This window comes from Eurosta solidaginis, chromosome 4, assembly GCF_040869045.1.
Source record: "Eurosta solidaginis isolate ZX-2024a chromosome 4, ASM4086904v1, whole genome shotgun sequence".
NCBI lineage: Eukaryota > Metazoa > Arthropoda > Insecta > Diptera > Tephritidae > Eurosta > Eurosta solidaginis.
In genome coordinates, this window is record NC_090322.1 from 171,619,848 (window position 1) to 171,633,549 (window position 13,702).

Below are 13,702 nucleotides of genomic sequence, written 5' to 3' on the forward strand. Positions count from 1 at the left end.
CGTGCTTTGCACAGAGAGTATACATATTAACTTTGATATCATAACAGTTGATCGTAGCGGCATAAAGGAATCGAGATAAATATAGACTTCCATGCATCAAAATGCTCAGAATTAAATAAGGAATTTATTTAGCCATATTCATCGGTCCGTGCGTCTGTCTATGATCACGACAACTGGGGTAAATATTGAGATATCTTATTGAAATTTGATATATGGTTTCCTTGGCACTCATCTCTCATTGCTATTTAAAATGAGCGAAATCAAATGATAGCCACGCCCACTTTTTATATATATAATATTTCAAAAAACAAAAAACTCGATTATTTAGTAAATAATACACCTAGAATGTAGAAATTTGATGTTTGCACTTTTGATAAAAGTTTGAAAAAAAATTTTTTAATTGGGCGTGGCACCGCCCACTTGTGGTAAAATCAATTTTACAAATATTATTAATCATAAATCAAAATCCGTTAAACCTATCATTGCCAAACTCGGCAGAAGGGTTGCCTTTACAATAAGGAATGCTTCGCAGAAAAATTAACGAAATCAGCTAAGTACCACGCCCATTTTTATATAAAAGATTTTTAAAAGGGTCGTGGACGAATAAAATAAGCTATATCTTTTCAAAAAAAGAGCTTTATATCAATGGTATTTCATCTCCCAAGTGGATTTATAACAAGAAATAGGAAAAAATTAAAATTTTTGAAAAATGTCAGACATCTTTCTATATTTCGGGAGCCATTACTCGAAGAAAAATTTACGGATCGTACTAAGATTGGGTATAAGAACTTTTCCTATAGCAGGAAATATTTCTAGAAAAACTAAACGAGATCGGGCAAGGACCACGCCCACATTTATAAAAAAGATGTTTAAAAAGGTCGTAGACGAATAAAATAAGCTTTGACTTTGCAAAAAAAAGCTTAATACCAATGACATTTTACTTTAATGGAATTATAACAAAAAATTAGAAAATATTAAAATTTTTGAAAATGGGCGTGGCACTGCCTCTTTTTTGGCCATGCAATTTTATATGTTTCGGGAACCATAACTCGAAGAAAAACTAAAATATCTTAATAAAATTTGTAATACATCCTTTCTTGATAGCAGGAAATGTTTCTATGGACGGGATCGGTTAAGAACCATGCCCCCATTTATAAAAAATATGTCTAAAAGGGTCGTCGCAAGCATAATAAGCAATATTTTAGCGAAAAATAGTTTTGTGTCAATGATATTTCATTTACCAAGTTTTATTGTGAGAAGAAATTGAGAGACATTTTTTTTTTTAAATGAGCGGTGCCACTTCCCTATTTCGATCAAGAACTACACAACATTTCTAGAGCCTCAAAAAAAATAAATCGCTCGTATCAAAATTCGATTCACATGTTAGGCTTATAATAAGAGATATTTCCAGTTAAAATGGCCTAAATAAAATTTCAAAATTCTAGGTGTATTATTTACTAAATAATCAGGTTTTTTGTGTTTTCCAAAGTGTTATATATATGAAAATTGGGCGTGGTTACCAACCGACTTCGTTCATTTTAAAGAGCCAAGGAACCCATATACCAAATTTCAATAAGATATCTCAATATTTAATTAAGTTATCGTGATCACAGACAGATGGACGGACGGACGGACGTACATACATGACTAAATCAATTCCGTTATTCATCCTGAGCATTTTGATATATGGAAGTCTATAAATATCTCGATTCGTTTATGCCGCTAAGATCAACAGTTATGTTAACAAAGTTCACAATTTTGAAACCTATCCAAAGTTCAAGTTTTAGGTATGTTTTCTTAAAATGCAGATGTGTAAAATAAACAGCAACGTTAATGCAACTTCAGCTCCGGAACTTAGACTCCCTTACTTTTCTTGGAAATAGTTTATGTTTAAAATATGACTCAGTAGGATTATGAAGGTAATTTATCTGAAATGAACTTTTTTAATTGAAGCTCACGCCGAGTATATATTGTTCGGTTACACCCGAACATAGACACCCTTACTTGGTTATTTTTGTTTTTAAAATTTTCATGCTTTGTAACCCCTTTTTAAGCTTTTTTGTTTGTTTTGCATTTGCGCGTTGTTTCTAATGTCGCCTTTCAACTTTAATACTTCGATATATTCATTCGCAAGTTTTGTGCTTTCCGCTTTGTGTGGTTGTTCTGCTTTAGATTCTCGTTTCATGTTTGTTCTATACTAATAACTGTAGTGGTGGAAAAACTGTATTTATTTTATTTTCCAATTCATAATTTTTCCGTACGTGGAAAATTTATAAGCGCCAATGTTCTGCTAGCAAGAATATAATAACGAATGTAAAGCGACATAGCAAAAGTACTGAGAGACATTCGTAAAAAAATTTGCTCAAAAAATTAACAATGCGTTCATATTTATTCTGAGCAGAGCACCAACTTCATAGAAATGTAATTATAGACTGGCGTTCAACTTTGAGCTTACACTTCGTTTGCCCATTTGCGTACTTTCCATTTTTTGTAAGTGTTTGGCGAGAACGGAGAAAATTAAAATATATACGTTTAACGTGATTACCTGCCTCTTCGGCTCCACCTCACAATGTCAAACACACGGATCTACCCATCCTTACCCAAGCACTTCGTAACCGAATCATTGGTACCAAATTAGCTTGTAATTGGCGGTACAATCACAAGAACTTCTCTTCTTCTTAATTGGTGCTTAACAGTTTAAACGGTTATGATCGTGCAACAAGGGCCGACAGTCGCTTCTTGGCTCTGCTATCTGGCGCCAATTGCTCAAACCAATGGAATTTAATTATTTTCCACCTGGTCCTTCCCTCTTTCTTTGCCTCCATAGGCAGGTTCCGATAAAAAATACTTTTTTAGCAGGAGTATCATCTTTTATTCGCAAAACATGGTCTAGCCAGCGTAGTCGCTGCGTTTTAATTCATACAGTTCATCATTAAATCTTCTTCGGTACTCGCCGTCGCCAACGCGTAGAGGTCCGCAAATTTTAGAAGAACTTTTCTCTAGAACACTTCCAGAGCCGCCTCATCGGATGTTGTCAATGTCGATGCATCTACACCATATAGCAGAACGGGTACCATAAGTGACTTGTAGAGCATGATTTTTATTTACCGAGAGAGGGCTTTACTTTTCAATTGCCTACCTAGTCCAAAGTAGCATTTATTGGCAAGAGTGATTCTTCGCTGGATTTCTAAGCTGCCGTTGTTGTTTGTATATTTGTTGGTTCTCAAATAAACGAAGCCTTTTACTATTCTGAAATCATGGCGCAAATGTGCCGACTCTTTGCACGATGACATCAGGTACTTCGTTCGTGTCCTCATTGCCCATCAAACCTATCTTTTCCGCTTCATTTTCCAGTTTAAAGTAAGCAGAACTTACCCCGATCAATGTCATCAGCATACGCCGTGCTTTTATAGAATATTGTTCCAGAGCGCTGATTCCGCGATATTGGTCGCAGTTGCAGGATCCCACTTTTGTAGACTGGTCAAAGAACAAATAGATTCCTATCGTCACGCATGCACTCGCCCGCTTATGCGTGTGCTTTACCAACTCCGCGCCGACGAATTTGAATAGCTCCGCAGGCAATTCATCGGCGCCAGCTTCCTTGAATCTTACCTCGTCATAATCGGGTGGGGGACATTTATTCCATCAACATCTATTGCGGGATCGGGCTCATCATCCCTGTGTGGTACATGGCCGCCTCCATTTAGAAGAGCATAGAAATGATGCCTCCATAATCTAAGCAATCTCTGGACATCGGTTTCCAAGTCGCCGTTTTCGTTCTTACAGGAGTTTCCCCTTCCGCCTGTCGCCGAATTTTTTTTCTTCATTCCTGCCTCTGCTTTTTTCTTCCTGAAAAGGCATCCCGGTTTCTTTTTCAACTCGCGGTAGCGTTCACACACTCCTCTTATTGCATTCGCTGTTAATGTAGCCTTGTAGGCAGCGTCTTTTCTTTCGGTAGCATAGCGGCATTCTTCATCGTACAAGTTGTTTTTCCGTGGTCGACGGTCACCAATTTTTTTCTTCGCGGCAGTACGAGGTGCTTAGAATTATAATAAAGGCTTCGCATAGACTAAATGTGTTGACAGTTTTTCCAATATACATCAATTTTACAAGAATTTATTTGACGACCAAACGACCAAACAAACCAACTGGTTACCAGGCTGTGTTAGGTTAGGTTTGGTGTAACTGGTTTACAGTTCTTTAGCTAGGAATTGCGTGGCAACGATACAACTACAAATGAGGCACACATCGATCTTGCAAACTTCCTCCGTATCGTCGTTTTCGCCCTGACCTAGACATTTACCCCTCGATATGGCAAAAGCCGGACAGGTGAGCTTAAAGTGACTGGATAATTCCATCTTGTCATCCTAGATACGGCTAATACAGCCGGCTCTGTTCAGTATATTAAGGCGCACACCATAGGCTCTCGTTGGGCCGTGTCCTGTTATTATTCCAATAACCATAGATAGATGAGCTTCTGTCAACCCTGATATCTCCGCTATACGCTTTCAAGTAAACAACGGGCCTGAAAGACCTCGACACTTATTGACTGCTCTTAGTATATACCAAAAAGGAGCTCGTAATCGTTAATATCGTCCCGTTCCATACGCTGTGATGCGCATTAGCACCCGCGCCTATAACAAGTCGTCTCTTGCGTCCTTCTTGATACACCAATATTTCGAGCATTCTAGTGGGGCATCCATGTTGTGAGCCTTGTAGCTTTATGCCAGGATAAGGGATTGTTTTTTCCAGCTATATTTGAACCACCGCTAAGTCTTTAGTGCTGAAGTTAGAAAGCATATCAGACTACAATGACTGCAGCTTTAACCCTGCTTTAAGTTGCTAAAAGGTGCCAAATTAGCGCATGCTGAGTCTAGAAACTTTTCCTACATATGAATTTTTACAGCTTTTTTCATGTTCTCGAGCTTCCTTTTTACTTCTTTGCTTGCAGAATTTTGCAGCTGTTTGTCCTTTAGCTTTTGGTATTGTGGGAATCAGCGCTCGTCGTTGCCACCCTTTAGCTTATCAATCTCTTCCTCTTTTCTTCATATGCTACCATTTTTTATCTGCATTGCAGCTTTTGAGGTACATGATTTTTCTATACTAAGACTTCCCTCTGTACTCTGCTTTGTAGATCTAGAGGAGTGGGTCCTGTCTTTCCGACTAGATTGGCTTAAGAGCCTCTTAAGAGAAGACTTGTCGCTCTCAGTCGATCGATGTCTCTTCTTCCATTCGGGGCTTCTTTTTTCTCAAAATGTTTGCAGATTCGAGCAAATTATTTGTCAGTGAACTGTCTTCGACCTGCTTCCACTAAGCGCTCACGCTCAGCGAAGTTTCTTAATGATGCGCGGAGAGAGTTCTCTTAAACTCTACATCTCGTTTCCGTTCCAACTCTTGTTGTTTGTTCCGGCTGGCAGACCGTTTCTTTCTGAAGCTCATTGACTGCACACTTTCCTCGCTAACCGCGTCCGATTCATCACCGATAGTGATTTCCTATTCCTGGATTGCGTCGCTTTTTCTATATTTTCCTCGTCCTTCCTTCCTCTTGCAATTTTTTGGAGTTCATCTTGGTCTTACGACCACTTGCCCGTCATGCAACCCTCTTGCAGTGGCTCTTGTTACTTCTCGAGGCGGTCCGGTATCGGGAAGAGTCCGTGTAAATTCAGCCAAATATGCTCCCTGACAGCAAATAATTGAAAGTGCACGGCCCGCATAACACCCAGGATTAGAGCTTGGCAGTCTTGGTAACCAACATCCCGCTCGCCCCTTTTGTAGCGAAATGGTGTGAATACAGGCCCCATAGAAGCAGCATGTAAAATAGGTCCTAGAATTTTTATGACGATGAGAGTTTGGTGTCATTTGACGTGGTTTCGTTATTTCCCAGTATTCCTGTTGATTTGGCGATTGAAATCATAGCCTCGAGGTGGAATGATATCAAAAAATATACGTTGATGAACAAAGAGTTTTTCTTAACAGTAGTTAAATTTTGCATAAAAGAAAACAGATATTTTAAATATAATGACAAAGTATACGAGCAACGGTTAGGAATGCCTATGGGGTCACCAGTCTCGCCAGTTATAGCGGATATAGTTATGGAAGAGCTACTGACAAAATTTGAGCTAGAGTCCAAAGAAAAACCAAGGCTGCTAACAAAATATGTGGACGACATCTTTGCTGTTGTCAAAAAAGAACACATTCAAAATATGCTCCACATGCTTAATACGTACCACAAGAACATACAATTTACAGTAGAAATAGAAAGGGATGGTCAACTCCCCTACCTCGATACGTTAATAGTCAGAAAGAATAACAAGTTACTTATTGACTGGTATCAGAAACCAACGTCTTCTGGAAGGCTGATAAGCTACAACTCCAAGCATGAAAGAAGGACAATAATAAACACGGCGAAAAATTTTATTAGCAGGGTTCACAAATCAGTGATGAGGTTTCCCACGAGAAAAATATTAAAATAATTAAAGTAACCCTGGAACAGAACGACTTTCCCAAAGAGTTAACAAATAGACTTATTCACAATTTTCATACCACGAAAAATAATGAAGAAAAAAGAACGGACGCTGCCAACAAAAAGTATTTGACAATGGAATATGTTCCAGGATTATCGGAGAGGATAAAGAGCTCCAATCTATACGACGAGGATAGCTATAATCTAGCGTTCACGTACAAAAATACACTAAGGCAAGTTTTTAATAACATAAAGGATAAGATCGGCGGCCACCGTGGTGTGATGGTAGCGTGCTCCGCCTATCACACCGTATGCCCTGGGTTCAACTCCCGGGCAAAGCAACATCAAAATTTTAGAAATACGATTTTTCAATTAGAAGAAAATTTTTCTAAGCGGGGTCGCCCCTCGGCAGTGTCTGGCAAGCGCTCCGATTGTATTTCTGCCATGAAAAGCTCTCAGTGAAAACTCATCTGCCTTGCAGATGCCGTTCGGAGTCGGCATAAAACATGTAGGTCCCGTCCGGCCAATTTGTAGGGAAAAATCAAGAGGAGCACGACGCAAATTGGAAGAGAAGCTCGGCCTTAGATCTCTTCGGAGGTTTTCGCGCCTTACATTTTTTTATTTATTTAAAGGATAACATCCCCAAGTTCGAGAAATCTGACGTAGTTTATCGAATCCCATGCAACGGCGACGGGTCCCGCGTATGCGAGAAGGTATATGTGGGGACAACAAAACTCAAGCTCCTGACAAGGATTTCCGGTCATAGGTCAAACATAAAATTAAGGAACAGTTTTTCAGGAAATAAGACGGCCCTATCTGCCCTCTGCAAAGATACAGGACATCACCCTGATTTTGAGAACGTAAATATATTGGAGAAGGAAAAACATTACCAAAAACGCTATACCTTAGAAATGCTACATATATTGAACACTCCTAGTGAAAAACGAATTAATTTTAAAATGGACACTGCCCACTGTGCGAGTGCTTATCGCAATTTGATTTTGAAACAACAACAACATACACCGCGCTCACTTAAATAAGAATATTCAGCATCCAGCACACTTCAAGACAACAACTAAGCAAAAGGGGGTTGATATACATACTAAGTTATGTCTTATTGTTACATGTATTTTATTATTGTAAAATTTTTGTTTATACTTACTGTTCTTGAAAATTTGTTTACATTTGCGGTATTCTGTACATTTGTTTATTTTTCATGCTCTCGCTTTTTGTACCTTCAACACAGATTTTTGTCCATTGCTAATTTAGTCGATCGAACATATTTATATGAGTAAGTCGCTTATTATATGTACATATATACGTAAACATTATGATGAATACGTTCTAATGGTTTGTTTTTTTTTTATACCCCTAGTCCCGAAGATGGCTTTAGAATAAAGCCGAAATATCGACAAGAATAAATTATACAACTATAATACAAAAAGTTATGTTTTTATTTAAATTGGCCTTCAGCTCAAAAATTTAAAAATACATTATTTTATTTCACTCTATTTTATTATATTCAGTTTTGTTATTTTATTTTACTTTATTATTTTATTTTAATTTATTTCGTTTTATTTTTGTTTTGGTTTGTCTTATTCTATTTTATTTCACTGTATTTTTATACTCAGCATGCTTCGCACACAGAGTACATTAACATTTATTGGATAACGGTTGGTTGTACAGGTATAAAGGAATCGAGGGTGATGTAGACTTCCATATATCAAAATCATCAGTGTCGAAAAAAAATTGATTGAGCCATGTCCGTCCGTCTGTCCGTTGACACAATAACTTGCGTAAATATTGAGATATCTTCACAAAATTTGGTACACGAGTTTATCTGGACCCAGAATATATTGATATTGAAAATGAGCGAAATCGGATGATAACCATGCCCACTTTTTATATATATAACATTTTGGAAAACACAAAAAACCTGATTATTTAGGAAATAATACAAGTAGAATGTTGAAATTTAACATGTGGACTGATACTGAGACTCTTCATAAAAATTTGAACAAATTTTTTAAAATGGGTGTGGCAACGCCCACTTGTTATAAAATCAATTTTACAAATATTATTAATCATAAATCCAGAATCGTTAAACCTATCGTAACAAAATTCGGCACAGAGGTTGCCTTTACTATATTGAATGTTTTGAAGAAGAATTAACGAAATCGGTTAAGGACCACGCCCCCTTTTATATAAAAGATTTTTAAAAGGGTCGTAGACGAAAATAATACGATATATTTTAGCGAAAAAATGCTTTGTATCAATAGAATTTTACTTTCTAAATTGAATTATAACATTAAATTGAAAAACACTAACATTTTTGAAAATGGGTGTGGCACCGCCCCTTTTATGACTAAACAATTTTCTATGTTTCGGGAGCCATAACTGGAAGAAAAATTAACATATCGTAATGAAATTGTATACACATATTTTCCTTGTAGCAGAAAATTTTTCTAGCAAAAATGGACGGGATCGGTTAAAGACCACGGCAACTTAGATGTAAAACGAGTTTAAAAGCGTCGTAGACTAGAATAATAAGCTATAACTTAGCAAAAAATAGTTTTGAATCAATATCACTTATCAAGTTTTATTGTAAGAGGAAATGGGGAGACATTTTTTTTTAACGGGCGGTGCCACGTGTTATGTAGAAAAGTAATTTATTTGAAATGTAATGTACAATTGAAGCTCACGTTGAGTATATAATGTTCGGTTACACCCGAACTTGAACACCTTTACTTGTTTTAATTTCTTTTAAGTTATTATATATTTTTTTTCATTAATATATTTTTATTTTGTTCTATTTTATTTTATTTAGTTTATTTTTGTATTAATATTTCATTTTATTTCGATTTATTTCATTTTATTCGATTCTATTTTATATTGCATTAAAAGGTCGGGTCTAGGTGGAGTTTGGGTATGGTGGAAACGTAGTGTAAAGCAATTGATAATCTTCCGGCAGGCAATAGGGCTAATTACATTATTTTCAGCGCGACAGAGCGGCACGACAATCAATCACGAAGGCCGTTGTAGCCAGATTAAACCTAATTCTATTTTTGGGAAGTGACAGTGAGTGGCGTCCTTTTTATTTTGTCAATAAAAACTACAATAGAAGTAAACAACAGACAATAAAAAACTAAAATCATTCTTTTGGGTGTTTAATATTTTTTCTAAATTTTTCGCTACTGTTTGCTGTAATTTATATTGGTGGCTGCCGCGAGTGCTTGACTACGGTTGGCATCAAGCTTTGCTTTATTGTGGTTGTGGTCTGTAGACGCCGTGTTGAATGTAATCAGCTCTAATGTGGTGAGCTACCTATCGTAAGTTGACAGTTCATCGTTGGCCATTCTCATAGCTTCAAGTTGTGAAGTTTTGCTTTGAAGTGGCGGGCGCGTCGTTTTTCTAATGTTCCGTTTTTGTGATCTGGAAAATAAATGCAGATGATAAACTACATACATATTTTAATTATTTAAGTGCAGTGAAAGTGGAATAAAGTGTTATAGCGTGTTAATAAAGGTATATAAAGTGTTTAATTGAATATTTAAATTGTGAAATGCAAGCGGAAATGTAATAGCGGCCATTTCTGCAAACGAAGAAGAAAAAGGGAGGAAAACCAGGAAAGTGTGAGTTGTTTGTTTGGTTTTTTAGTCTTATTTTATTCAGTTAGCTATTTATTACATAGATTTGTATATTCCGTTTATTTATTATATGCGCATACTTGTTTTTATTTATAATTTAACCAACAAAAGAATTTTCCATCATTTTATCCTCTTTGACTTTTACTTGTTCAATCACGATAAAGGAAAAATCACCACACCCGCAAACCGCTGCAGCATGGCGGGCGAGTTGTTCACCATGCGGTAAGAAAATAAGTTAATGGTGAGTTACCTTTCAGCTTAAGTTGATCAAAAGCTCTCCTTTGAATATAAGATGGAGCAAAAGAGTGGAAGAACGACTAAAGTTAAATAAGCGTTCTACAAAAATGGCTAAACTGTATATATTCTTAAGTTTTTGTTTAATATATTATTAGCAATTACTTTGAATATCTATTGGCGAACAAAATTAAATTTATTTAGAACAACTAGTTTAATAATTTCAAGTTCTTGTCAATTCCCTAATACCAGCCCCCGCATTCGAATGCCTGCGCAAGTTTAAACTAAGTTAAAGTTGACTAGTCTTAAACCTGCAACTTCGGCCGCTTAAGCTGAGAAGAGCAGCAAAACTTTATGTTATCGAACAAAGTGGCAAGGTTAAACACCAGTCAACTTTAACTGTAGTTTAAACTCGCACTGAAAAACTGGGTTAAACAATCGTTCTAGCTGGTTTTAGCTTTATTAGCTAAGGTTGGAATTTAATGACTTGAATGTTCAAAATTCTTACCTTTTCTTCATTTATTCAACAGGCGTGGCTAAAAGAGGTTTTATTACCTAACATATTTCTAATATTCACTGGCTAGACTGTGTTTGTTATCTTGGCCAAAAGTATCTTCCCTGTTAAGTTATCTGGTTTAATTAACATTATCTGATTATACAGCCATGGCGAGAAAGTTTTTACTACAAAATGTGGGCATTATCTGCGGTAAAAGTATCTATATATACAGATAGGCAAGGGTTATCTGTTTTGTAATAATTGCGACATCTGGCGGGCCATAGCGGCTGCACAGTTGCTGCAACCCTCGAAAGCACGAATACTTGAACTAAAGGTGGCGCTGTCGCTTTTCAAAAGTAATGGCTAAAAAAGAGTTATGTATTTCATTTTTTAGAAAGGGCAATTAATTATACTCAGGTGTACATAGCACGCAGAATGCAATATTTACTATATAAACAAATTCATGTAATAACCCACCTACCTTTTCTAGATCAAATTTGATTTTTCCATATCCATTATGTTGCTGGGAGTATAAAGAATTTGACCTGCCTTCATCCTGGGCATTCAATCCAGTATTGTGATTGGTATCAAAAAGTTTCTAAAATATTGTTTTATTTTTATAAAAGCGGTATTAATTGTCATGCATCGTGAAATGACAATATTTTGTGCTTACTGCTATTTTCATGCTCAAGAAAAATGCAAAATTTTTCTTGAATGTTTGCTTCTAATCTGCGTACAACGCTTAATAATTCCAAAATGTAAGCTTTCGATTTCAAAGTATTTTCGAAAGTATGTATGTATTCTCTTTTTAAATACTTTTTGTATTTTTTATTTGGTACTTTTCATACTTATATAATTATATCACGGTGGGTTTTAAAAAATTTAAAATTTTCTGCCGACCACCCGGGAGATTTTTCTGTCGGTTTACTCTAGGAGGTGCTTAGTGTCAAAAGAGTCAACCGCGAAATCGCATATTCGGCGCTTTTTTTTAGAGTCACTTGAATTTTTTAATTTTTGCAATTAAAGCTGTCTACGCGTTATTGATAGGGAAATCTATTTTAACGCAATAATAATCATGTTTCTTTGCAAAAAATAATGCAAACATTTATTTCATGTAACGTTACATACAATGCAGACAGTTATTTTAAACAAAATTTACATAATAATGCATATTTTTGTTTGAAACCACAAAAGTTCGGTAATCAGCTTCTCCAATGTATTTGAATCACAAATGGCAACTATAGTATTCGCAAACTGCTCTCAATAAACGACTAGAGTATTCTGGATGATATATTTTAACACTTTACTTAACCCACGTCTTTTCAAAATCTGCATGCACAGATTCAAAAACTTGCTCTCTCCAAAAACCGAGTCCTTTTCCATGTTTTGAACAAAAGTAAGGCACGTGTTCAATTACAGCATAAACCTTAGGTGTAATTCTAATTTCCAAGTCCTCATAACTTGCTTTAAATTTATTAATATGCACTTTGAAATGAGGGTCTAGATTATGCGAAAAGCAAGAGTTAACTACCATACCAAAATCTTGAAAACACTGAAGATATTTCATACATTTACGGTCATGTTTTTCTGAAATTCTTCTCAAAATATCTACATTTTTAAGCAATTTTTTGCAGGAATTGCCGTTAAAAGAAGACTGTCCGAAGTAAAATTCACGATCGACATGGCATTCTTTACCCCATTCATTGCTTTCTTTTTCAAATTCTTTTAACGTGCTTTCATAAAGTTTTTTTATAACGCCAAGTAAGAGATGAAGTTCCGGAGGTGGAATGAACTCTATTATTTCAATGTTATCATCAAAATCAAAGAGAGGTTTGTTTACACAATTTTTAAAAAACTGAGCATGTTCTTTTTACCTCCGTTTTCTTCCCAAGCTCTAACATTTTTTAAGCAACCGCCGAACACTTGGCATACCGCACGTATTTAAATTGTCACTAGATACTGTACACCAAGTGCAAGGATATTTACTGGCATGTTCATAATGCCTATTAATATATTCACTAATTTCAAGCCTGTTGCGATTTTACACTTAAATTTATCAAGCTTTAATGATGTCCATAATAATGAAACATTTTCATAATTTTTTAGAGTTGACTCAACTATACCTATGATAAAAATGTCAGAGCTTGGGAAGAAAACGGAAAAGAACACGCTCAGTTTTTTTAAAAATTGTAACGCGTATGAAAGCTTTAATTGCAAAATTTAAAAAATTAAAAAGTTCAAATGACTCTAAAAAAAAACGCCGAATATGAGATTTCGCGGTTGGCTTTTTTTGACACTAGGCACCTCCTAGAATAAGCCTGCAAAAAAATTTCCCGGGTGCTCGGCAGAAAAATTTAAATTTTTTAAAACCCACCGTGATATACTTATACATACTTATATAATTTAAAAAAAAATAAAGTAATAATAACAGTGTAAATAAATGTTATGTTTAAAGACAGAGTGAAAATTTCTGAAAGTGATCACCGAAAAACGTCATAATTTATTTTTGAGCAATAAAGGTATTATTATTTGATAGCTATCGATAATACAAACAGATGCTCGTCTTCGATTTTTCCAACAAAAAACTGTATCCTTAATTATCGCCATTTGAATTTTCTTTGTCCTTTTTCTTTTAAAGTTGAATAGCAGCCGATATAGTATTTGAAAAATAAAATTTTGTATGTCTTCAAGTCCAAGGTGTTCAAATGAAAATAAATAAGAAAATACTAGCATCAATACTGCGGGCCATTTTTTTCTCAACGGAATATCATAGAGAGTTAAATTTTGAGTATGTGGTCTTCCTTGCGTGCAAAAATGTGCTCCAGAACATTTTTTTTTTGCACGGATTTTGCAACAATTATA